Below are 26544 nucleotides of genomic sequence, written 5' to 3'. Positions count from 1 at the left end.
AGTTATCTGCAGTTTTAATGTAGATTTCAGTTCGCTAAGTTATGATAATGCATGTTTTGGCTATAATCTTCCGTAAATCAAGGGCGAAAACCAATTATTTGTCCCAAAAGAAGGTGTTCTAAGTATATATCTGCATTTCTAAGGTAGATTTGGGTACAATAAGAGGCGAAAAAGCAGATTCTGACTAAGATTTTATCGAAATCGGCAACTATTTGACTCAGAATGGTTGCCTTACGTCGAAATCTAATAGTTTATTAAGGTTTTCGTTACTAGAATGCCCAAAGACGCACATTCTGACTAGAATTTGTAAGATATTGACATGAATATATAACTGTTTGTATCAAAAAATGATAGTTTAAACTGATATTTGCAGTTTTGATGCGGTTTTAGGTACGATATGAGTCGAAGAAGCCGATTTTGACTGGAATCTGTTTAAAATGACAAAGAACAACCTATTATCAATTCAAGGAAGTGAATTTTTAAGTAGTTATCTGCAGTTTTAATGTAGATTTCAGTTCCCTAAGTTATGAAAATGCATGTTTTGGCTATAATCTTCCGTAAATCAATGGCGAAAACCAATTATTTGTCCCAAAAGAAGGTGTTTTAAGTATATATCTGCATTTCTAAGGTAGATTTGGGTACAATAAGAGGCGAAAAAGCAGATTCTGACTAAGATTTTATCGAAATCGGCAACTATTTGACTCAGAAAGGTTGCCTTACGTCGAAATCTAATAGTTTATTAAGGTTTTCGTTACTAAAATGCCCAAAGACGCCGATTTTGACTAGAATTTAAAATATATTGACATGAATATATAACTGTTTGTATCAAAAAATGATAGTTTAAACTGATATTTGCAGTTTTGATGCGGTTTTAGATACGATATGAATCGAAGAAGCCGATTTTAACTGGAATCTGTTTAAAATGACAAAGAAAAACCTATTATCAATTCAAGGAAGTGAATTTTTAAGTAGTTATCTGCAGTTTTAATGTAGATTTCAGTTCGCTAAGTTATGAAAATGCATGTTTTGGCTATAATCTTCCGTAAATCTTCTTTTGGGACAAATAAGTTCGCTTAGTTATGAAAATGCATGTTTTGGCTATAATCTTCCGTAAATCAAGGGCGAAAACCAACTATTTGTCCCAAAAGAAGGGGTTTTAAGTATATATCTGCATTTCTAAGGTAGATTTGGGTACAATAAGAGGCGAAAAAGCAGATTCTGACTAAGATTTTATCGAAATCGGCAACTATTTGACTCAGAATGGGTGCCTTACGTCGAAATCTAATAGTTTATTAAGGTTTTCGTTACTAAAATGCCCAAAGACGCCGATTTTGACTAGAATTTGAAAGATATTGACATGAATATATAACTGTTTGTATCAAAAAATGATAGTTTAAACTGATATTTGCAGTTTTGATGCGGTTTTAGGTACGATATGAGTCGAAGAAGCCGATTTTGATTTTAATCTGTTTAAAATGACAAAGGAAAACCTATTATCAATTCAAGGAAGTGAATTTTTAAGTAGTTATCTGCAGTTTTAATGTATATTTCAGTTCGCTAAGTTATGAAAATGCATGTTTTGGCTATAATCTTCCGTAAATCAAGGGCGAAAACCAATTATTTGTCCCAAAAGAAGGTGTTTTAAGTATATATCTACATTTCTAAGGTAGATTTGGGTACAATAAGAGGCGAAAAAGCAGATTCTGACTAAAATTTTATCGAAATCGGCAACTATTTGACTCAGAATGGTTGCCTTACGTCGAAATCTAATAGTTTATTAATGTTTTCGTTACTAAAATGCCCAAAGACGACGATTTTGACTAGAATTTGAAAGATATTGACATGAATATATAACTGTTTGTATCAAAAAATGATAGTTTAAACTGATACTTGCAGTTTTGATGCGGTTTTATGTACGATATGAATCGAAGAAGCCGATTTTGACTGGAATCTGTTTAAAATGACAAAGAAAAACCTATTATCAATTCAAGGAAGTGAATTTTTAAGTAGTTATCTGCAGTTCTAATGTAGATTTCAGTTCGCTAAGTTATGAAAATGCATGTTTTGGCTATAATCTTCCGTAAATCAAGGGCGAAAACCAATTATTTGTCCCAAAAGAAGGTGTTTTAAGTATATATCTGCATTTCTAAGGTAGATTTGGGTACAATAAGAGGCGAAAAAGCAGATTCTGACTAGGATTTTATCGAAATCGGCAACTATTTGACTCAGAATGGTTGCCTTACGTCGAAATCTAATAGTTTATTAATGTTTTCGTTACTAAAATGCCCAAAGACGACGATTTTGACTAGAATTTGAAAGATATTGACATGAATATATAACTGTTTGTATCAAAAAATGATAGTTTAAACTGATACTTGCAGTTTTGATGCGGTTTTAGGTACGATATGAGTCGAAGAAGCCGATTTTGACTGGAGTCTGTTTAAAATGACAAAGAAAAACCTATTATCAATTCAAGGAAGTGAATTTTTAGGTAGTTATCTGCAGTTTTAATGTAGATTTCAGTTCGCTAAGTTATGAAAATGCATGTTTTGGCATCTTCCGTAAATCAAGGGCGAAAACCAATTATTTGTCCCAAAAGAAGGTGTTCTAAGTATATATCTGCATTTCTAAGGTAGATTTGGGTACAATAAGAGGCGAAAAAGCAGATTCTGACTAAGATTTTATCGAAATCGGCAACTATTTGACTCAGAAAGGTTGCCTTACGTCGAAATCTAATAGTTTATTAAGGTTTTCGTTACTAAAATGCCCAAAGACGCCGATTTTGACTAGAATTTGAAAGATATTGACATGAATATATAACTGTTTGTATCAAAAAAGGATAGTTTAAACTGATATTTGCAGTTTTGATGCGGTTTTAGATACGATATGAATCGAAGAAGCCGATTTTGACTGGAATCTGTTTAAAATGACAAAGAAAAACCTATTATCAATTCAAGGAAGTGAATTTTTAAGTAGTTATCTGCAGTTCTAATGTAGATTTCAGTTCGCTAAGTTATGAAAATGCATGTTTTGGCTATAATCTTCCGTAAATCAAGGGCGAAAACCAATTATTTGTCCCAAAAGAAGGTGTTTTAAGTATATATCTGCATTTCTAAGGTAGATTTGGGTACAATAAGAGGCGAAAAAGCAGATTCTGACTAGGATTTTATCGAAATCGGCAACTATTTGACTCAGAATGGTTGCCTTACGTCGAAATCTAATAGTTTATTAAGGTTTTCGTTACTAAAATGCCCAAAGACGCCGATTTTGACTAGAATTTGAAAGATATTGACATGAATATATAACTGTTTGTATCAAAAAATGATAGTTTAAACTGATATTTGCAGTTTTGATGCGGTTTTAGGTACGATATGAGTCGAAGAAGCCGATTTTGACTGGAGTCTGTTTAAAATGACAAAGAAAAACCTATTATCAATTCAAGGAAGTGAATTTTTAAGTAGTTATCTGCAGTTTTAATGTAGATTTCAGTTCGCTAAGTTATGATAATGCATGTTTTGGCTATAATCTTCCGTAAATCAAGGGCGAAAACCAATTATTTGTCCCAAAAGAAGGTGTTCTAAGTATATATCTGCATTTCTAAGGTAGATTTGGGTACAATAAGAGGCGAAAAAGCAGATTCTGACTAAGATTTTATCGAAATCGGCAACTATTTGACTCAGAATGGTTGCCTTACGTCGAAATCTAATAGTTTATTAAGGTTTTCGTTACTAAAATGCCCAAAGACGCCGATTTTGACTAGAATTTGAAAGATATTGCCATGAATATATAACTGTTTGTATCAAAAAATGATAGTTTAAACTGGTATTTCCAGTTTTGATGCGGTTTTAGGTACGATATGAGTCGAAGAAGCCCATTTTGACTGGAATCTGTTTAAAATGACAAAGAAAAACCTATTATCAATTCAAGGAAGTGAATTTTTAAGTAGTTATCTGCAGTTTTAATGTAGATTTCAGTTCGCTAAGTTATGAAAATGCATGTTTTGGCTATAATCTTCCATAAATCAAGGGCGAAAACCAATTATTTGTCCCAAAAGAAGGTGTTTTAAGTATATATCTGCATTTCTAAGGTAGATTTGGGTACAATAAGAGGCGAAAAAGCAGATTCTGACTAAGATTTTATCGAAATCGGCAACTATTTGACTCAGAATGGTTGCCTTACGTCGAAATCTAATAGTTTATTAAGGTTTTCGTTACTAGAATGCCCAAAGACGCACATTTTGACTAGAATTTGTAAGATATTGACATGAATATATAACTGTTTGTATCAAAAAATGATAGTTTAAACTGATATTTGCAGTTTTGATGCGGTTTTAGGTACGATATGAGTCGAAGAATCCGATTTTGACTGGAATCTGTTTAAAATGACAAAGAACAACCTATTATCAATTCAAGGAAGTGAATTTTTAAGTAGTTATCTGCAGTTTTAATGTAGATTTCAGTTCGCTAAGTTATGAAAATGCATGTTTTGGCTATAATCTTCCGTAAATCAAGGGCGAAAACCAATTATTTGTCCCAAAAGAAGGTGTTTTAAGTATATATCTGCATTTCTAAGGTAGATTTGGGTACAATAAGAGGCGAAAAAGCAGATTCTGACTAAGATTTTATCGAAATCGGCAACTATTTGACTCAGAAAGGTTGCCTTACGTCGAAATCTAATAGTTTATTAAGGTTTTCGTTACTAAAATGCCCAAAGACGCCGATTTTGACTAGAATTTAAAAGATATTGACATGAATATATAACTGTTTGTATCAAAAAATGATAGTTTAAACTGATATTTGCAGTTTTGATGCGGTTTTAGATACGATATGAATCGAAGAAGCCGATTTTGACTGGAATCTGTTTAAAATGACAAAGAAAAACCTATTATCAATTCAAGGAAGTGAATTTTTAATTAGTTATCTGCAGTTTTAATGTAGATTTCAGTTCGCTAAGTTATGAAAATGCATGTTTTCTGGACTGAACTGCTAATAACAAAAATTATATTTCAAGCAAAACAAATGGTCGTTTGCAGTAGGTAGGTTTCGAACCTATGCTGATAGAGAATCTGATTTCTAGTCAGACGCCTTAACCGACCGACCAAAGCTAAATCTGTTTGAAAGTCGAACTATTTCTGGTGATGTGCCATGCGTTGAAATATAAGTCCATTATATTTTTATAAATTTATGTATTCAATCCCCATATTTGAGAAAAATTTCTAGGCTGAGCTGTTAATTAGAAAATATATATTTTAAGCAAAACAATGGCCGTTTGCATTAGGTAGGTTTCGAAACTGCGCTGCCATGGGGAATCTGATTTCTAGACAGACGCTTTAACGGACAGACCATGGCTAAATCTGTTTGAAAGTAGAACCATTTCTGGTGATGTGCCATGCTTTGAAATATAAGGGCATTATATTGTTATAAATTTATGCACTCAATCCCCATAATTGACAAAATTTTCTTGGCTGAGCTGCTAATTACAAAAATTATATTTCAAGCAAAACAATGTTCGTTTGCAGCAGGTAGGTTTCGAACCTATGCTGATAGAGAATCTGATTTCTAGTCAGACGCCTTAACCGACCGACCAAAGCTAAATCTGTTTGAAAGTCGAACTATTTCTGGTGATGTGCCATGCGTTGAAATATAAGTCCATTATATTTTTATATATTTATGTATTCAATCCCCATATTTGAGAAAAATTTCTAGGCTGAGCTGTTAATTTGAAAATATATATTTCAAGCAAAACAATGGCCGTTTGCATTAGGTAGGGAAATCTACATTAAAACTGCAGATAACTACTTAAAAATTCACTTCCTTGAATTGATAATAGGTTTTTCTTTGTCATTTTAAACAGATTCCAGTCAAAATCGGCTTCTTCGATTCATATCGTATCTAAAGCCGCATCAAAAAGATTATAGCCAAAACATGCATTTTCATAACTTAGCGAACTGAAATCTACATTAAAACTGCAGATAACTACTTAAAAATTCACTTCCTTGAATTGATAATAGGTTTTTCTTTGTCATTTTAAACAGATTCCAGTCAAAATCGGCTTCTTCGACTCATATCGTACCTAAAACCGCATCAAAACTGCAAATATCAGTTTAAACTATCATTTTTTGATACAAACAGTTATATATTCATGTCAATATCTTTCAAATTCTAGTCAAAATCGGCGTCTTTGGGCATTTTAGTAACGAAAACCTTAATAAACTATTAGATTTCGACGTAAGGCAACCATTCTGAGTCAAATAGTTGCCGATTTCGATAAAATCTTAGTCAGAATCTGCTTTTTCGCCTCTTATTGTACCCAAATCTACCTTAGAAATGCAGATATATACTTAAAACACCTTCTTTTGGGACAAATAATTGGTTTTCGCCCTTGATTTACGGAAGATTATAGCCAAAACATGCATTTTCATAACTAAGCGAACTTATTTGTCCCAAAAGAAGGTGTTTTAAGTATATATCTACATTTCTAAGGTAGATTTGGGTACAATAAGAGGCGAAAAAGCAGATTCTGACTAAGATTTTATCGAAATCGGCAACTATTTGGCTCAGAATGGTTGCCTTACGTCGAAATCTAATAGTTTATTAAGGTTTTCGTTACTAAAATGCCCAAAGACGCCGATTTTGACTAGAATTTGAAAGATATTGACATGAATATATAACTGTTTGTATCAAAAAATGATAGTTTAAACTGATATTTGCAGTTTTGATGCGGTTTTAGGTACGATATGAGTCGAAGAAGCCGATTTTGACTGGAATCTGTTTAAAATGACAAAGAACAACCTATTATCAATTCAAGGAAGTGAATTTTTAAGTAGTTATCTGCAGTTTTAATGTAGATTTCAGTTCGCTAAGTTATGAAAATGCATGTTTTGGCTATAATCTTCCGTAAATCAAGGGCAAAAACCAATTATTTGTCCCAAAAGAAGGTGTTTTAAATATATATCTGCATTTCTAAGGTAGATTTGGGTAAATAAGAGGCGAAAAAGCAGATTCTGACTAAGATTTTATCGAAATCGGCAACTATTTGACTCAGAATGGTTGCCTTACGTCGAAATCTAATAGTTTATTAAGGTTTTCGTTACTAAAATGCCCAAAGACGCCGATTTTGACTAGAATTTGAAAGATATTGACATGAATATATAACTGTTTGTATCAAAAAATGATAGTTTAAACTGATTTTTGCAGTTTTGATGCGGTTTTAGATACGATATGAATCGAAGAAGCCGATTTTGACTGGAATCTGTTTAAAATGACAAAGAAAAACCTATTATCAGTTCAAGGAAGTGAATTTTTAAGTAGTTATCTGCAGTTTTAATGTAGATTTCAGTTCGCTAAGTTATGAAAATGCATGTTTTGGCTATAATCTTTAGTAAATCAAGGGCGAAAACCAATTATTTGTTCCAAAAGAAGGTGTTTTAAGTATATATCTGCATTTCTAAGGTAGATTTGGGTACAATAAGAGGCGAAAAAGCAGATTCTGACTAAGATTTTATCGAAATCGGCAACTATTTGACTCAGAAAGGTAGCCTTACGTCGAAATCTAATAGTTTATTAAGGTTTTCGTTACTAAAATGCCCAAAGACGCCGATTTTGACTAGAATTTGAAAGATATTGACATGAATATATAACTCTTTGTATCAAAAAATGATAGTTTAAACTGATATTTGCAGTTTTGATGCGGTTTTAGATACGATATGAATCGACGAAGCCGATTTTGACTGGAATCTGTTTAAAATGACAAAGAAAAACCTATTATCAATTCAAGGAAGTGAATTTTTAAGTAGTTATCTGCAGTTTTAATGTAGATTCCAGTTCGCTAAGTTATGAAAATGCATGTTTTGGCTATAATCTTCCGTAAATCAAGGGCGAAAACCAATTATTTTTCCCAAAAGAAGGTGTTTTAAGTATATATCTGCATTTCTAAGGTAGATTAGGGTACAATAAGAAGCGAAAAAGCAGATTCTGACTAAGAATTTATCGAAATCGGCAACTATTTGACTCAGAATGGTTGCCTTACGTCGAAATCTAATAGTTTATTAAGGTTTTCGTTACTAAAATGCCCAAAGACGCCGCTTTTGACTAGAATTTGAAAGATATTCAGATGAATATATAACTGTTTGTATCAAAAAATGATAGTTTAAACTGATATTTGCAGTTTTGATGCGGTTTTATGTACGATATGAGTCGAAGAAGCCGATTTTGACTGGAATCTGTTTAAAATGACAAAGAAAAACCTATTATCAATTCAAGGAAGTGAATTTTTAAGTAGTTATCTGCAGTTTTAATGTAGATTTCAGTTCGCTAAGTTATGAAAATGCATGTTTTGGCTATAATCTTTCGTAAATCAAGGGCGAAAACCAATTATTTGTCCCAAAAGAAGGTGTTTTAAGTATATATCTGCATTTCTAAGGTAGATTTGGGTACAATAAGAGGCGAAAAAGCAGATTCTGACTAAGATTTTATCGAAATCGGCAACTATTTGACTCAGAAAGGTTGCCTCACGTCGAAATCTAATAGTTTATTAAGGTTTTCGTTACTAAAATGCCCAAAGACGCCGATTTTGACTAGAATTTGAAAGATATTGACATGAATATATAACTGTTTGTATCAAAAAATGATAGTTTAAACTGATATTTGCAGTTTTGATGCGGTTTTAAATTCTAGTCAAAATCGGCGTCTTTGGGCATTTTAGTAACGAAAACCTTAATAAACTATTAGATTTCGACGTAAGGCAACCATTCTGAGTCAAATAGTTGCCGATTTCGATAAAATTTTAGTCAGAATCTGCTTTTTCGGCTCTTATTGTACCCAAATCTACCTTAGAAATGCAGATATATACTTAAAACACCTTCTTTTGGAACAAATAATTGGTTTTCGCCCTTGATTTACGGAAGATTATAGCCAAAACATGCATTTTCGTAACTTAGCGAACTGAAATCTACATTAAAACTGCAGATAACTACTTAAAAATTCACTTCCTTGAATTGATAATAGGTTTTTCTTTGTCATTTTAAACAGATTCCAGTCAAAATCGGCTTCTTCGATTCATATCGTATCTAAAACCGCATCAAAACTGCAAAAATCAGTTTAAACTATCATTTTTTGATACAAACAGTTATATATTCATGTCAATATCTTTCAAATTCTAGTCAAAATCGGCGTCTTTGGGCATTTTAGTAACGAAAACCTTAATAAACTATTAGATTTCGACGTAAGGCAACCATTCTGAGTCAAATAGTTGCCGATTTCGATAAAATCTTAGTCAGAATCTGCTTTTTCGCCTCTTATTGTACCCAAATCTACCTTAGAAATGCAGATATATATTTAAAACACCTTTTTTTGGGACAAATAATTGGTTTTCGCCCTTGATTTACGGAAGATTATAGCCAAAACATGCATTTTCATAACTTAGCGAACTGAAATCTACATTAAAACTGCAGATAACTACTTAAAAATTCACTTCCTTGAATTGATAATAGGTTTTTCTTTGTCATTTTAAACAGATTCCAGTCAAAATCGGCTTCTTCGACTCATATCGTACCTAAAACCGCATCAAAACTGCAAATATCAGTTTAAACTATCATTTTTTGATACAAACAGTTATATATTTATGTCAATATCTTTCAAATTCTAGTCAAAATCGGCGTCTTTGGGCATTTTAGTAACGAAAACCTTAATAAACTATTAGATTTCGACGTAAGGCAACCATTCTGAGTCAAATAGTTGCCGATTTCGATAAAATCTTAGTCAGAATCTGCTTTTTCGCCTCTTATTGTACCCAAATCTACCTTAGAAATGCAGATATATACTTAAAACACCTTCTTTTGGGACAAATAATTGGTTTTCGCCCTTGATTTACGGAAGATTATAGCCAAAACATGCATTTTCATAACTAAGCGAACTTATTTGTCCCAAAAGAAGGTGTTTTAAGTATATATCTACATTTCTAAGGTAGATTTGGGTACAATAAGAGGCGAAAAAGCAGATTCTGATTAAGATTTTATCGAAATCGGCAACTATTTGACTCAGAATGGTTGCCTTACGTCGAAATCTAATAGTTTATTAAGGTTTTCGTTACTAAAATGCCCAAAGACGCCGATTTTGACTAGAATTTGAAAGATATTGACATGAATATATAACTGTTTGTATCAAAAAATGATAGTTTAAACTGATATTTGCAGTTTTGATGCGGTTTTAGGTACGATATGAGTCGAAGAAGCCGATTTTGACTGGAATCTGTTTAAAATGACAAAGAACAACCTATTATCAATTCAAGGAAGTGAATTTTTAAGTAGTTATCTGCAGTTTTAATGTAGATTTCAGTTCGCTAAGTTATGAAAATGCCTGTTTTGGCTATAATCTTCCGTAAATCAAGGGCGAAAACCAATTATTTGTCCCAAAAGAAGGTGTTTTAAATATATATCTGCATTTCTAAGGTAGATTTGGGTACAATAAGAGGCGAAAAAGCAGATTCTGACTAAGATTTTATCGAAATCGGCAACTATTTGACTCAGAATGGTTGCCTTACGTCGAAATCTAATAGTTTATTAAGGTTTTCGTTACTAAAATGCCCAAAGACGCCGATTTTGACTAGAATTTGAAAGATATTGACATGAATATATAACTGTTTGTATCAAAAAATGATAGTTTAAACTGATTTTTGCAGTTTTGATGCGGTTTTAGATACGATATGAATCGAAGAAGCCGATTTTGACTGGAATCTGTTTAAAATGACAAAGAAAAACCTATTATCAATTCAAGGAAGTGAATTTTTAAGTAGTTATCTGCAGTTTTAATGTAGATTTCAGTTCGCTAAGTTATGAAAATGCATGTTTTGGCTATAATCTTCCGTAAATCAAGGGCGAAAACCAATTATTTGTTCCAAAAGAAGGTGTTTTAAGTATATATCTGCATTTCTAAGGTAGATTTGGGTACAATAAGAGGCGAAAAAGCAGATTCTGACTAAGATTTTATCGAAATCGGCAACTATTTGACTCAGAAAGGTTGCCTTACGTCGAAATCTAATAGTTTATTAAGGTTTTCGTTACTAAAATGCCCAAAGACGCCGATTTTGACTAGAATTTGAAAGATATTGACATGAATATATAACTGTTTGTATCAAAAAATGATAGTTTAAACTGATATTTGCAGTTTTGATGCGGTTTTAGATACGATATGAATCGAAGAAGCCGATTTTGACTGGAATCTGTTTAAAATGACAAAGAAAAATCTATTATCAATTCAAGGAAGTGAATTTTTAAGTAGTTATCTGCAGTTTTAATGTAGATTTCAGTTCGCTAAGTTATGAAAATGCATGTTTTGGCTATAATCTTAGGTAAATCAAGGGCGAAAACCAATTATTTGTCCCAAAAGAAGGTGTTTTAAGTATATATCTGCATTTCTAAGGTAGATTTGGGTACAATAAGAGGCGAAAAAGCAGATTCTGACTTAGATTTTATCGAAATCGGCAACTATTTGACTCAGAATGGTTGCCTTACGTCGAAATCTAATAGTTTATTAATTTCTTTCAAACTTCATATCGTATCTAAAACCGCATCAAAACTGCAAATATCAGTTTAAACTATCATTTTTTGATACAAATAGTTATATATTCATGTCAATATCTTTCAAATTCTAGTCAAAATCGGCTTCTTTGGGCATTTTAGTAACGAAAACCTTAATAAACTATTAGATTTCGACGTAAGGCAACCATTCTGAGTCAAATAGTTGCCGATTTCGATAAAATCTTAGTCAGAATCTGCTTTTTCGCCTCTTATTGTACCCAAATCTACCTTAGAAATGCAGATATATACTTAAAACACCTTCTTTTGGGACAAATAACTGGTCTTGGCCCTTGATTTACGGAAGATTATAGCCAAAACATGCATTTTCATAACTTAGCGAACTGAAATCTACATTAAAACTGCAGATAACTACTTAAAAATTCACTTCCTTGAATTGATAATATGTTTTTCTTTGTCATTTTAAACAGATTCCAGTCAAAATCGGCTTCTTCGACTCATATCGTACCTAAAACCGCATCAAAACTGCAAATATCAGTTTAAACTATCATTTTTTGATACAAACAGTTATATATTCATGTCAATATCTTTCAAATTCTAGTCAAAATCGGCGTCTTTGGGCATTTTAGTAACGAAAACCTTAATAAACTATTAGATTTCGACGTAAGGCACCCATTCTGAGTCAAATAGTTGCCGATTTCGATAAAATCTTAGTCAGAATCTGCTTTTTCGCCTTTTATTGTACCCAAATCTACCTTAGAAATGCAGATATATATTTAAAACACCTTTTGGGACAAATAATTGGTTTTCGCCCTTGATTTACGGAAGATTATAGCCAAAACATGCATTTTCATAACTTAGCGAACTGAAATCTACATTTAAACTGCAGATAACTACTTAAAAATTCACTTCCTTGAATTGATAATAGGTTTTTCTTTGTCATTTTAAACAGATTCCAGTCAAAATCTGCTTCTTCGACTCATATCGTACCTAAAACCGCATCAAAACTGCAAATATCAGTTTAAACTATCATTTTTTGATACAAACAGTTATATATTCATGTCAATATCTTTCAAATTTTAGTCAAAATCTGCGTCTTTGGGCATTTTAGTAACGAAAACCTTAATAAACTATTAGATTTCGACGTAAGGCAACCATTCTGAGTCAAATAGTTGCCGATTTCGATAAAATCTTAGTCAGAATCTGCTTTTTCGCCTCTTATTGTACCCAAATCTACCTTAGAAATGCAGATATCAAAACACACCTTCTAAAAACACCTTCTTTTGGGACAAATAATTGGTTTTCGCCCTTGATTTACGGAAGATTATAGCCAAAACATGCATTTTCATAACTAAGCGAACTTATTTGTCCCAAAAGAAGGTGTTTTAAGTATATATCTACATTTCTAAGGTAGATTTGGGTACAATAAGAGGCGAAAAAGCAGATTCTGACTAAGATTTTATCGAAATCGGCAACTATTTGACTCAGAATGGTTGCCTTACGTCGAAATCTAATAGTTTATTAAGGTTTTCGTTACTAAAATGCCCAAAGACGCCGATTTTGACTAGAATTTGAAAGATATTGACATGAATATATAACTGTTTGTATCAAAAAATGATAGTTTAAACTGATATTTGCAGTTTTGATGCGGTTTTAGGTACGATATGAGTCGAAGAAGCCGATTTTGACTGGAATCTGTTTAAAATGACAAAGAACAACCTATTATCAATTCAAGGAAGTGAATTTTTAAGTAGTTATCTGCAGTTTTAATGTAGATTTCAGTTCGCTAAGTTATGAAAATGCATGTTTTGGCTATAATCTTCCGTAAATCAAGGGCGAAAACCAATTATTTGTCCCAAAAGAAGGTGTTTTAAATATATATCTGCATTTCTAAGGTAGATTTGGGTACAATAAGAGGCGAAAAAGCAGATTCTGACTAAGATTTTATCGAAATCGGCAACTATTTGACTCAGAATGGTTGCCTTACGTCGAAATCTAATAGTTTATTAAGGTTTTCGTTACTAAAATGCCCAAAGACGCCGATTTTGACTAGAATTTGAAAGATATTGACATGAATATATAACTGTTTGTATCAAAAAATGATAGTTTAAACTGATTTTTGCAGTTTTGATGTGGTTTTAGATACGATATGAATCGAAGAAGCCGATTTTGACTGGAATCTGTTTAAAATGACAAAAAAAAACCTATTATCAATTCAAGGAAGTGAATTTTTAAGTAGTTATCTGCAGTTTTAATGTAGATTTCAGTTCGCTAAGTTATGAAAATGCATGTTTTGGCTATAATCTTCCGTAAATCAAGGGCGAAAACCAATTATTTGTTCCAAAAGAAGGTGTTTTAAGTATATATCTGCATTTGTAAGGTAGATTTGGGTACAATAAGAGGCGAAAAAGCAGATTCTGACTAAGATTTTATCGAAATCGGCAACTATTTGACTCAGAAAGGTTGCCTTACGTCGAAATCTAATAGTTTATTAAGGTTTTCGTTACCAAAATGCCCAAAGACGCCGATTTTGACTAGAATTTGAAAGATATTGACATGAATATAATATATAACTGTTTGTTTCAAAAAATGATAGTTTAAACTGATATTTGCAGTTTTGATGCGGTTTTAGATACGATATGAATCGAAGAAGCCGATTTTAACTGGAATCTGTTTAAAATGACAAAGAAAAACCTATTATCAATTCAAGGAAGTGAATTTTTAGGTAGTTATCTGCAGTTTTAATGTAGATTTCAGTTCGCTAAGTTATGAAAATGCATGTTTTGGCTATAATCTTCCGTAAATCAAGGGCGAAAACCAATTATTTGTCCCAAAAGAAGGTGTTTTAAGTATATATCTGCATTTCTAAGGTAGATTTGGGTACAATAAGAGGCGAAAAAGCAGATTCTGACTAAGATTTTATCGAAATCGGCAACTATTTGACTCAGAATGGTTGCCTTACGTCGAAATCTAATAGTTTATTAAGGTTTTCGTTACTAAAATGCCCAAAGACGCCGATTTTGACTAGAATTTGAAAGATATTGACATGAATATATAACTGTTTGTATTAAAAAATGATAGTTTAAACTGATATTTGCAGTTTTGATGCGGTTTTAGATACGATATGAATCGAAGAAGCCGATTTTGACTGGAATCTGTTTAAAATGACAAAGAAAAACCTATTATCAATTCAAGGAAGTGAATTTTTAAGTAGTTATCTGCAGTTTTAATGTAGATTTCAGTTCGCTAAGTTATGAAAATGCATGTTTTGGCTATAATCTTCCGTAAATCTTCTTTTGGGACAAATAAGTTCGCTTAGTTATGAAAATGCATGTTTTGGCTATAATCTTCCGTAAATCAAGGGCGAAAACCAACTATTTGTCCCAAAAGAAGGGGTTTTAAGTATATATCTGCATTTCTAAGGTAGATTTGGGTACAATAAGAGGCGAAAAAGCAGATTCTGACTAAGATTTTATCGAAATCGGCAACTATTTGACTCAGAATGGGTGCCTTACGTCGAAATCTAATAGTTTATTAAAGACGCCGATTTTGACTAGAATTTGAAAGATATTGACATGAATATATAACTGTTTGTATCAAAAAATGATAGTTTAAACTGATATTTGCAGTTTTGATGCGGTTTTAGGTACGATATGAGTCGAAGAAGCCGATTTTGATTTTAATCTGTTTAAAATGACAAAGAAAAACCTATTATCAATTCAAGGAAGTGAATTTTTAAGTAGTTATCTGCAGTTTTAATGTATATTTCAGTTCGCTAAGTTATGAAAATGCATGTTTTGGCTATAATCTTCCGTAAATCAAGGGCGAAAACCAATTATTTGTCCCAAAAGAAGGTGTTTTAAGTATATATCTACATTTCTAAGGTAGATTTGGGTACAATAAGAGGCGAAAAAGCAGATTCTGACTAAAATTTTATCGAAATCGGCAACTATTTGACTCAGAATGGTTGCCTTACGTCGAAATCTAATAGTTTATTAATGTTTTCGTTACTAAAATGCCCAAAGACGACGATTTTGACTAGAATTTGAATGATATTGACATGAATATATAACTGTTTGTATCAAAAAATGATAGTTTAAACTGATACTTGCAGTTTTGATGCGGTTTTATGTACGATATGAGTCGAAGAAGCCGATTTTGTCTGGAATCTGTTTAAAATGACATAGAACAACCTATTATCAATTCAAGGAAGTGAATTTTTAAGTAGTTATCTGCAGTTTTAATGTAGATTTCAGTTCGCTAAGTTATGAAAATGCATGTTTTGTCTATAATCTTCTGTAAATCAAGGGCGAAAACCAATTATTTGTCCCAAAAGAAGGTGTTTTAAGTATATATCTGCATTTCTAAGGTAGATTTGGGTACAATAAGAGGCGAAAAAGCAGATTCTGACTAGGATTTTATCGAAATCGGCAACTATTTGACTCAGAAAGGTTGCCTTACGTCGAAATCTAATAGTTTATTAAGGTTTTCGTTACTAAAATGCCCAAAGACGCCGATTTTGACTAGAAATTGAAAGATATTGACATGAATATATAACTGTTTGTATCAAAAAATGATAGTTTAAACTGATATTTGCAGTTTTGATGCGGTTTTAGGTACGATATGAGTCGAAGAAGCCGATTTTGACTGGAGTCTGTTTAAAATGACAAAGAAAAACCTATTATCAATTCAAGGAAGTAAATTTTTAGGTAGTTATCTGCAGTTTTAATGTAGATTTCAGTTCGCTAAGTTATGAAAATGCATGTTTTGGCTATAATCTTCCGTAAATCAAGGGCGAAAACCAATTATTTGTCCCAAAAGAAGGTGTTCTAAGTATATATCTGCATTTCTAAGGTAGATTTGGGTACAATAAGAGGCGAAAAAGCAGATTCTGACTAAGATTTTATCGAAATCGGCAACTATTTGACTCAGAAAGGTTGCCTTACGTCGAAATCTAATAGTTTATTAAGGTTTTCGTTACTAAAATGCCCAAAGACGCCGATTTTGACTAGAATTTGAAAGATATTGACATGAATATATAACTGTTTGTATCAAAAAAGGATAGTTTAAACTGATATTTGCAGTTTTGATGCGGTTTTAGATACGATATGAATCGAAGAAGCCGATTTTGACTGGAATCTGTTTAAAATGACAAAGAAAAACCTATTATCAATTCAAGGAAGTGAATTTTTAAGTAGTTATCTGCAGTTCTAATGTAGATTTCAGTTCGCTAAGTTATGAAAATGCATGTTTAGGCTATAATCTTCCGTAAATCAAGGGCGAAAACCAATTATTTGTCCCAAAAGAAGGTGTTTTAAGTATATATCTGCATTTCTAAGGTAGATTTGGGTACAATAAGAGGCGAAAAAGCAGATTCTGACTAGGATTTTATCGAAATCGGCAACTATTTGACTCAGAATGGTTGCCTTACGTCGAAATCTAATAGTTTATTAAGGTTTTCTTTACTAAAATGCCCAAAGACGCCGATTTTGACTAGAATTTGAAAGATATTGACATGAATATATAACTGTTTGTATCAAAAAATGATAGTTTAAACTGATATTTGCAGTTTTGATGCGGTTTTAGGTACGATATGGGTCGAAGAAGCCGATTTTGACTGGAGTCTGTTTAAAATGACAAAGAAAAACCTATTATCAATTCAAGGAAGTGAATTTTTAAGTAGTTATCTGCAGTTTTAATGTAGATTTCAGTTCGCTAAGTTATGATAATGCATGTTTTGGCTATAATCTTCCGTAAATCAAGGGCGAAAACCAATTATTTGTCAAAAAAGAAGGTGTTCTAAGTATATATCTGCATTTCTAAGGTAGATTTGGGTACAATAAGAGGCGAAAAAGCAGATTCTGACTAAGATTTTATCGAAATCGGCAACTATTTGACTCAGAATGGTTGCCTTACGTCGAAATCTAATAGTTTATTAAGGTTTTCGTTACTAGAATGCCCAAAGACGCACATTTTGACTAGAATTTGTAAGATATTGACATGAATATATAACTGTTTGTATCAAAAAATGATAGTTTAAACTGATATTTGCAGTTTTGATGCGGTTTTAGGTACGATATGAGTCGAAGAAGCCGATTTTGACTGGAATCTGTTTAAAATGACAAAGAACAACCTATTATCAATTCAAGGAAGTGAATTTTTAAGTAGTTATCTGCAGTTTTAATGTAGATTTCAGTTCGCTAAGTTATGAAAATGCATGTTTTGGCTATAATCTTCCGTAAATCAAGGGCGAAAACCAATTATTTGTCCCAAAAGAAGGTGTTTTAAGTATATATCTGCATTTCTAAGGTAGATTTGGGTACAATAAGAGGCGAAAAAGCAGATTCTGACTAAGATTTTATCGAAATCGGCAACTATTTGACTCAGAAAGGTTGCCTTACGTCGAAATCTAATAGTTTATTAAGGTTTTCGTTACTAAAATGCCCAAAGACGCCGATTTTGACTAGAATTTAAAAGATATTGACATGAATATATAACTGTTTGTATCAAAAAATGATAGTTTAAACTGATATTTGCAGTTTTGATGCGGTTTTAGATACGATATGAATCGAAGAAGCCGATTTTGACTGGAATCTGTTTAAAATGACAAAGAAAAACCTATTATCAATTCAAGGAAGTGAATTTTTAAGTAGTTATCTGCAGTTTTAATGTAGATTTCAGTTCGCTAAGTTATGAAAATGCATGTTTTGGCTATAATCTTCCGTAAATCTTCTTTTGGGACAAATAAGTTCGCTTAGTTATGAAAATGCATGTTTTGGCTATAATCTTCCGTAAATCAAGGGCGAAAACCAACTATTTGTCCCAAAAGAAGGGGTTTTAAGTATATATCTGCATTTCTAAGGTAGATATGGGTACAATAAGAGGCGAAAAAGCAGATTCTGACTAAGATTTTATCGAAATCGGCAACTATTTGACTCAGAATGGGTGCCTTACGTCGAAATCTAATAGTTTATTAAGGTTTTCGTTACTAAAATGCCCAAAGACGCCGATTTTGACTAGAATTTGAAAGATATTGACATGAATATATAACTGTTTGTATCAAAAAATGATAGTTTAAACTGATATTTGCAGTTTTGATGCGGTTTTAGGTACGATATGAGTCGAAGAAGCCGATTTTGATTTTAATCTGTTTAAAATGACAAAGAAAAACCTATTATCAATTCAAGGAAGTGAATTTTTAAGTAGTTATCTGCAGTTTTAATGTATATTTCAGTTCGCTAAGTTATGAAAATGCATGTTTTGGCTATAATCTTCCGTAAATCAAGGGCGAAAACCAATTATTTGTCCCAAAAGAAGGTGTTTTAAGTATATATCTACATTTCTAAGGTAGATTTGGGTACAATAAGAGGCGAAAAAGCAGATTCTGACTAAAATTTTATCGAAATCGGCAACTATTTGACTCAGAATGGTTGCCTTACGTCGAAATCTAATAGTTTATTAATGTTTTCGTTACTAAAATGCCCAAAGACGACGATTTTGACTAGAATTTGAAAGATATTGACATGAATATATAACTGTTTGTATCAAAAAATGATAGTTTAAACTGATACTTGCAGTTTTGATGCGGTTTTATGTACGATATGAATCGAAGAAGCCGATTTTGACTGGAATCTGTTTAAAATGACAAAGAAAAACCTATTATCAATTCAAGGAAGTGAATTTTTAAGTAGTTATCTGCAGTTCTAATGTAGATTTCAGTTCGCTAAGTTATGAAAATGCATGTTTTGGCTATAATCTTCCGTAAATCAAGGGCGAAAATCAATTATTTGTCCCAAAAGAAGGTGTTTTAAGTATATATCTGCATTTCTAAGGTAGATTTGGGTACAATAAGAGGCGAAAAAGCAGATTCTGACTAGGATTTTATCGAAATCGGCAACTATTTGACTCAGAATGGTTGCCTTACGTCGAAATCTAATAGTTTATTAAGGTTTTCGTTACTAAAATGCCCAAAGACGCCGATTTTGACTAGAATTTGAAAGATATTGACATGAATATATAACTGTTTGTATCAAAAAATGATAGTTTAAACTGATATTTGCAGTTTTGATGCGGTTTTAGGTACGATATGAGTCGAAGAAGCCGATTTTGACTGGAGTCTGTTTAAAATGACAAAGAAAAACCTATTATCAATTCAAGGAAGTGAATTTTTAGGTAGTTATCCGCAGTTTTAATGTAGATTTCAGTTCGCTAAGTTATGAAAATGCATGTTTTGGCTATAATTTTCCGTAAATCAAGGGCGAAAACCAATTATTTGTCCCAAAAGAAGGTGTTCTAAGTATATATCTGCATTTCTAAGGTAGATTTGGGTACAATAAGAGGCGAAAAAGCAGATTCTGACTAAGATTTTATCGAAATCGGCAACTATTTGACTCAGAAAGGTTGCCTTACGTCGAAATCTAATAGTTTATTAAGGTTTTCGTTACTAAAATGCCCAAAGACGCCGATTTTGACTAGAATTTGAAAGATATTGACATGAATATATAACTGTTTGTATCAAAAAAGGATAGTTTAAACTGATATTTGCAGTTTTGATGCGGTTTTAGATACGATATGAATCGAAGAAGCCGATTTTGACTGGAATCTGTTTAAAATGACAAAGAAAAACCTATTATCAATTCAAGGAAGTGAATTTTTAAGTAGTTATCTGCAGTTCTAATGTAGATTTCAGTTCGCTAAGTTATGAAAATGCATGTTTTGGCTATAATCTTCCGTAAATCAAGGGCGAAAACCAATTATTTGTCCCAAAAGAAGGTGTTTTAAGTATATATCTGCATTTCTAAGGTAGATTTGGGTACAATAAGAGGCGAAAAAGCAGATTCTGACTAGGATTTTATCGAAATCGGCAACTATTTGACTCAGAATGGTTGCCTTACGTCGAAATCTAATAGTTTATTAAGGTTTTCGTTACTAAAATGCCCAAAGACACCGATTTTGACTAGAATTTGAAAGATATTGACATGAATATATAACTGTTTGTATCAAAAAATGATAGTTTAAACTGATATTTGCAGTTTTGATGCGGTTTTAGGTACGATATGAGTCGAAGAAGCCGATTTTGACTGGAGTCTGTTTAAAATGACAAAGAAAAACCTATTATCAATTCAAGGAAGTGAATTTTTAAGTAGTTATCTGCAGTTTTAATGTAGATTTCAGTTCGCTAAGTTATGATAATGCATGTTTTGGCTATAATCTTCCGTAAATCAAGAGCGAAAACCAATTATTTGTCCCAAAAGAAGGTGTTCTAAGTATATATCTGCATTTCTAAGGTAGATTTGGGTACAATAAGAGGCGAAAAAGCAGATTCTGACTAAGATTTTATCGAAATCGGCAACTATTTGACTCAGAATGGTTGCCTTACGTCGAAATCTAATAGTTTATTAAGGTTTTCGTTACTAAAATGCCCAAAGACGCCGATTTTGACTAGAATTTGAAAGATATTGCCATGAATATATAACTGTTTGTATCAAAAAATGATAGTTTAAACTGGTATTTCCAGTTTTGATGCGGTTTTAGGTACGATATGAGTCGAAGAAGCCCATTTTGACTGGAATCTGTTTAAAATGACAAAGAAAAACCTATTATCAATTCAAGGAAGTGAATTTTTAAGTAGTTATCTGCAGTTTTAATGTAGATTTCAGTTCGCTAAGTTATGAAAATGCATGTTTTGGCTATAATCTTCCATAAATCAAGGGCGAAAACCAATTATTTGTCCCATAAGAAGGTGTTTTAAGTATATATCTGCATTTCTAAGGTAGATTTGGGTACAATAAGAGGCGAAAAAGCAGATTCTGACTAAGATTTTATCGAAATCGGCAACTATTTGACTCAGAATGGTTGCCTTACTTCGAAATCTAATAGTTTATTAAGGTTTTCGTTACTAGAATGCCCAAAGACGCACATTTTGACTAGAATTTGTAAGATATTGACATGAATATATAACTGTTTGTATCAAAAAATGATAGTTTAAACTGATATTTGCAGTTTTGATGCGGTTTTAGGTACGATATGAGTCGAAGAAGCCGATTTTGACTGGAGTCTGTTTAAAATGACAAAGAAAAACCTATTATCAATTCAAGGAAGTGAATTTTTAAGTAGTTATCTGCAGTTTTAATGTAGATTTCAGTTCGCTAAGTTATGATAATGCATGTTTTGGCTATAATCTTCCGTAAATCAAGAGCGAAAACCAATTATTTGTCCCAAAAGAAGGTGTTCTAAGTATATATCTGCATTTCTAAGGTAGATTTGGGTACAATAAGAGGCGAAAAAGCAGATTCTGACTAAGATTTTATCGAAATCGGCAACTATTTGACTCAGAATGGTTGCCTTACGTCGAAATCTAATAGTTTATTAAGGTTTTCGTTACTAAAATGCCCAAAGACGCCGATTTTGACTAGAATTTGAAAGATATTGCCATGAATATATAACTGTTTGTATCAAAAAATGATAGTTTAAACTGGTATTTCCAGTTTTGATGCGGTTTTAGGTACGATATGAGTCGAAGAAGCCCATTTTGACTGGAATCTGTTTAAAATGACAAAGAAAAACCTATTATCAATTCAAGGAAGTGAATTTTTAAGTAGTTATCTGCAGTTTTAATGTAGATTTCAGTTCGCTAAGTTATGAAAATGCATGTTTTGGCTATAATCTTCCGTAAATCAAGGGCGAAAACCAATTATTTGTCCCAAAAGAAGGTGTTTTAAGTATATATCTGCATTTCTAAGGTAGATTTGGGTACAATAAGAGGCGAAAAAGCAGATTCTGACTAAGATTTTATCGAAATCGGCAACTATTTGACTCAGAAAGGTTGCCTTACGTCGAAATCTAATAGTTCATTAAGGTTTTCGTTACTAAAATGCCCAAAGACGCCGATTTTGACTAGAATTTAAAAGATATTGACATGAATATATAACTGTTTGTATCAAAAAATGATAGTTTAAACTGATATTTGCAGTTTTGATGCGGTTTTAGATACGATATGAATCGAAGAAGCCGATTTTGACTGGAATCTGTTTAAAATGACAAAGAAAAACCTATTATCAATTCAAGGAAGTGAATTTTTAATTAGTTATCTGCAGTTTTAATGTAGATTTCAGTTCGCTAAGTTATGAAAATGCATGTTTTCTGGACTGAACTGCTAATAACAAAAATTATATTTCAAGCAAAACAAATGGTCGTTTGCAGTAGGTAGGTTTCGAACCTATGCTGATAGAGAATCTGATTTCTAGTCAGACGCCTTAACCGACCGACCAAAGCTAAATCTGTTTGAAAGTCGAACTATTTCTGGTGATGTGCCATGCGTTGAAATATAAGTCCATTATATTTTTATAAATTTATGTATTCAATCCCCATATTTGAGAAAAATTTCTAGGCTGAGCTGTTAATTAGAAAATATATATTTTAAGCAAAACAATGGCCGTTTGCATTAGGTAGGTTTCGAAACTGCGCTGCCATGGGGAATCTGATTTCTAGACAGACGCTTTAACGGACAGACCATGGCTAAATCTGTTTGAAAGTAGAACCATTTCTGGTGATGTGCCATGCTTTGAAATATAAGGGCATTATATTGTTATAAATTTATGCACTCAATCCCCATAATTGACAAAATTTTCTTGGCTGAGCTGCTAATTACAAAAATTATATTTCAAGCAAAACAATGTTCGTTTGCAGCAGGTAGGTTTCGAACCTATGCTGATAGAGAATCTGATTTCTAGTCAGACGCCTTAACCGACCGACCAAAGCTAAATCTGTTTGAAAGTCGAACTATTTCTGGTGATGTGCCATGCGTTGAAATATAAGTCCATTATATTTTTATAAATTTATGTATTCAATCCCCATATTTGAGAAAAATTTCTAGGCTGAGCTGTTAATTTGAAAATATATATTTCAAGCAAAACAATGGCCGTTTGCATTAGGTAGGGAAATCTACATTAAAACTGCAGATAACTACTTAAAAATTCACTTCCTTGAATTGATAATAGGTTTTTCTTTGTCATTTTAAACAGATTCCAGTCAAAATCGGCTTCTTCGATTCATATCGTATCTAAAGCCGCATCAAAACTGCAAATATCAGTTTAAACTATCATTTTTTGATACAAACAGTTATATGTTCATGTCAATATCTTTCAAATTCTAGTCAAAATCGGCGTCTTTGGGCATTTTAGTAACGAAAACCTTAATAAACTATTAGATTTCGACGTAAGGCAACCTTTCTGAGTCAAATAGTTGCCGATTTCGATAAAATCTTAGTCAGAATCTGCTTTTTCGCCTCTTATTGTACCCAAATCTACCTTAGAAATGCAGATATATACTTAAAACACCTTCTTTTGGGACAAATAATTGGTTTTCGCCCTTGATTTACGGAAGATTATAGCCAAAACATGTATTTTCATAACTTAGCGAACTAAAATCTACATTAAAACTGCAGATAACTACTTAAAAATTCACTTCCTTGAATTGATAATAGGTTTTTCTTTGTCATTTTAAACAGATTTTAGTCAAAATCGGCTTCTTCGACTCATATCGTACCTAACACCGCATCAAAACTGCAAATATCAGTTTAAACTATCATTTTTTGATACAAACAGTTACATATTCATGTCAATATCTTTCAAATTCTAGTCAAAATCGGCGTCTTTGGGCATTTTAGTAACGAAAACCTTAATAAACTATTAGATTTCGACGTAAGGCAACCATTCTGAGTCAAATAGTTGCCGATTTCGATAAAATCTTAGTCAGAATCTGCTTTTTCGCATCTTATTGTACCCAAATCTACCTTAGAAATGCAGATACATACTTAAAGCACCTTCTTTTGTGACAAATAATTGGTTTTCGCCCTTGATTTACGGAAGATTATAGCCAAAACATGCATTTTCATAATTTAGCGAACTGAAATCTACATTAAAACTGCAGATAACTACTTAAAAATTCACTACCTTGAATTGATAATAGGTTTTTCTTTGTCATTTTAAACAGATTCCAGTCAAAATCGGCTTCTTCGATTCATATCGTATCTTAAACCGCATCAAAACTGCAAATATCAGTTTAAACTATCATTTTTTGATACAAACAGTTATATATTCATGTCAATATCTTTCAAATTCTAGTCAAAATCGGCGTCTTTGGACATTTTAGTAAGGAAAACCTTAATAAACTATTAGATTTCGACGTGAGGCAACTTTTCTGAGTCAAATAGTTGCCGATTTCGATAAAATCTTAGTCAGAATCTGCTTTTTCGCCTCTTATTGTACCCAAATCTACCTTAGAAATGCAGATATATACTTAAAACACCTTCTTTTGGGACAAATAATTGGTTTTCGCCCTTGATTTACGGAAGATTATAGCCAAAACATGCATTTTCATAACTTAGCGAACTGAAATCTACATTAAAACTGCAGATAACTACTTAAAAATTCACTTCCTTGAATTGATAATAGGTTTTTCTTTGTCATTTTAAACAGATTCCAGTCAAAATCGGCTTCTTCGATTCATATCGTATCTAAAACCGCATCAAAACTGCAAATATCAGTTTAAACTATCATTTTTTGATACAAACAGTTATATATTCATGTCAATATCTTTCAAATTCTAGTCAAAATCGGCGTCTTTGGGCATTTTAGTAACGAAAACCTTAATAAACTATTAGATTTCGACGTAAGGCAACCTTTCTGAGTTAAATAGTTGCCGATTTCGATAAAATCTTAGTCAGAATCTGCTTTTTCGCCTCTTATTGTACCCAAATCTACCTTAGAAATGCAGATATATACTTAAAACACCTTCTTTTGGGACAAATAATTGGTTTTCGCCCTTGATTTACGGAAGATTATAGCCAAAACATGCATTTTCATAACTTAGCGAACTGAAATCTACATTAAAACTGCAGATAACTACTTAAAAATTCACTTCCTTGAATTGATAATAGGTTTTTCTTTGTCATTTTAAACAGATTCCAGTCAAAATCGGCTTCTTCGATTCATATCGTATCTAAAACCGCATCAAAACTGCAAATATCAGTTTAAACTATCATTTTTTGATACAAACAGTTATATATTCATGTCAATATCTTTCAAATTCTAGTCAAAATCGGCGTCTTTGGGCATTTTAGTAACTAAAACCTTAATAAACTATTAGATTTCGACGTAAGGCAACCTTTCTGAGTCAAATAGTTGCCGATTTCGATAAAATCTTAGTCAGAATCTGCTTTTTCGCCTCTTATTGTACCCAAATCTACCTTAGAAATGCAGATATATACTTAAAACACCTTCTTTTGGGACAAATAATTGGTTTTCGCCCTTGATTTACCGAAGATTATAGCCAAAACATGCATTTTCATAACTTAGCGAACTGAAATCTGCATTAAAACTCCAGATAACTACTTAAAAATTCACTTCCTTGAATTGATAATAGGTTTTTCTTTGTCATTTTAAACAGATTCCAGTCAGAATCGGCTTCTTCGATTCATATCGTATCTAAAACCGCATCAAAACTGCAAATATCAGTTTAAACTATAATTTTTTGATACAAACAGTTATATATTCATGTCAATATCATTCAAATTCTAGTCAAAATCGGCGTCTTTGGGCATTTTAGTAACGAAAACCTTAATAAACTATTAGATTTCGACGTAAGGCAACCATTCTGAGTCAAATAGTTGCCGATTTCGATAAAATCTTAGTCAGAATCTGCTTTTTCGCCTCTTATTGTACCCAAATCTACCTTAGAAATGCAGATATATACTTAAAACACCTTCTTTTGGGACAAATAATTGGTTTTCGCCCTTGATTTACGGAAGATTATAGCCAAAACATGCATTTTCATAACTTAGCGAACTGAAATCTACATTAAAACTGCAGATAACTACTTAAAAATTCACTTCCTTGAATTGATAATAGGTTTTTCTTTGTCATTTTAAACAGATTCCAGTCAAAATCGGCTTCTTCGATTCATATCGTATCTAAAACCGCATCAAAACTGCAAATATCAGTTTAAACTAT

The sequence above is a fragment of the Cylas formicarius genome, unplaced genomic scaffold (genome assembly GCF_029955315.1).
Source record: "Cylas formicarius isolate icCylForm1 unplaced genomic scaffold, icCylForm1.1 PGA_scaffold_18__1_contigs__length_1836631, whole genome shotgun sequence".
NCBI lineage: Eukaryota > Metazoa > Arthropoda > Insecta > Coleoptera > Brentidae > Cylas > Cylas formicarius.
Note: the sequence above shows the minus strand (reverse complement) of the source record.